At 43.0% G+C, this 1,245-nt stretch overlaps 1 non-coding gene across 1 annotated transcript; it reads left to right on the top strand.

Moving 5' to 3' along the window:
- Nucleotides 1-283: 283 nt before the first annotated feature.
- Nucleotides 284-356, top strand: TRNAR-UCG (transfer RNA arginine (anticodon UCG)). Its single transcript has one exon. It is a non-coding gene; the product is annotated as a tRNA-Arg (tRNA).
- The last annotated feature ends 889 nt before the right edge of the window (nucleotides 357-1,245 follow it).

Genomic DNA, 1,245 nt, shown 5'->3' with positions numbered 1-1,245 from the left:
CCCACGAATTACGTGCTTTCGTCTGCATTTGGTAGTTTTCAATGCCGGCGAAAAGTCTCTGCTGCACCGTACCGTTCTCGCGCCGCATTTGCAGGCAGCCACTTCGGTCGCTCGCTGCTGTTACATCAGAATGGGCTAAATCTTCGCAGCATAAACAAAGTGACTCGTATAAGCGGTGCCAGAGCACGCGGAAGAGGGCGAGACTTCACCAAAAACGAGCGTTCATTTTTAAAGCTAGCCGCAAGGCCGACAAAACCGACTTGTGCGCCGCGTCTCCTGTCCCGTCCGCGTGGCCTAATGGATAAGGCGTCTGACTTCGGATCAGAAGATTGCAGGTTCGAGTCCTGTCGCGGACGAACTTTCTTTTTTTTTTTTTTTTTTACATTTATTTTACGCTGGAGCCGTGGTATAGAACACTGCATTTACGAGGGGTTACATTATTCACCCTATTTCTACGCACGTTTTTAAATGTTCATATTTAAGCTGTAATTCCTCGTCATGATGCCTTCGTGACAAATACCCATCGTATCTGTGACCTTGACGCAATTTTGACGTCATATTGAACTTCCCGTGTCGGCTGGAGCTTACCGGTTTAACGCTCGGGAGGTACGTAGATTAATGCAGGTGCAGTCAAATTATGTAATCAAACGCGTCCCACACGATGGAGTCTGTAATTCTTTCGAATTTTCCTCCCGCCTTCATATTCATGTTCATGTTGTGAGCCTTACCATGCTCTCCTGGCGAAATAACCATGAAGTTGTGCTAGCTACATTAAGTGATGCGTCTACAATGGAATCAAATTAGGAATTATAAAATTGATCTTGTCCGCTGCTGATAAAGCTAAAAAAAAGCGCTCAAGTTTTTATTATTATTTTTTCTTTAGACGCTATATATGTGGTGAGCGTCATTCGGTCGATCTCACATCCGTTGTTAAAAATAAATATGAATAGAAAGCATTCGCAAGGAAATTTGTCAACTGAAGAAATGTCAGACTGCCGAGGGTTGTGCATAGATGCACATTATTTCTCTCTGTGTGCAGATTCAGAGATATTAGTTTTCGTTATGAATATAAATTTAGTTTTTTACCAGCTTTTCATTACTCTGCCTCACTCACCTCACACAAGATTTTGTTCTGTTGAGCTGTTCCCGTGTACAGATATTACAGAACTAAGCATATGAAATCCAGACGTACCGATTTCCCGCTTTATTTACACGTGACAGCAGTGAAAGACATCATAGGTTCTC

This window comes from Dermacentor andersoni, chromosome 6 (genome assembly GCF_023375885.2).
Source record: "Dermacentor andersoni chromosome 6, qqDerAnde1_hic_scaffold, whole genome shotgun sequence".
Classification (NCBI taxonomy): domain Eukaryota; kingdom Metazoa; phylum Arthropoda; class Arachnida; order Ixodida; family Ixodidae; genus Dermacentor; species Dermacentor andersoni.
This window is presented reverse-complemented; position numbering and strand designations above follow the sequence as displayed.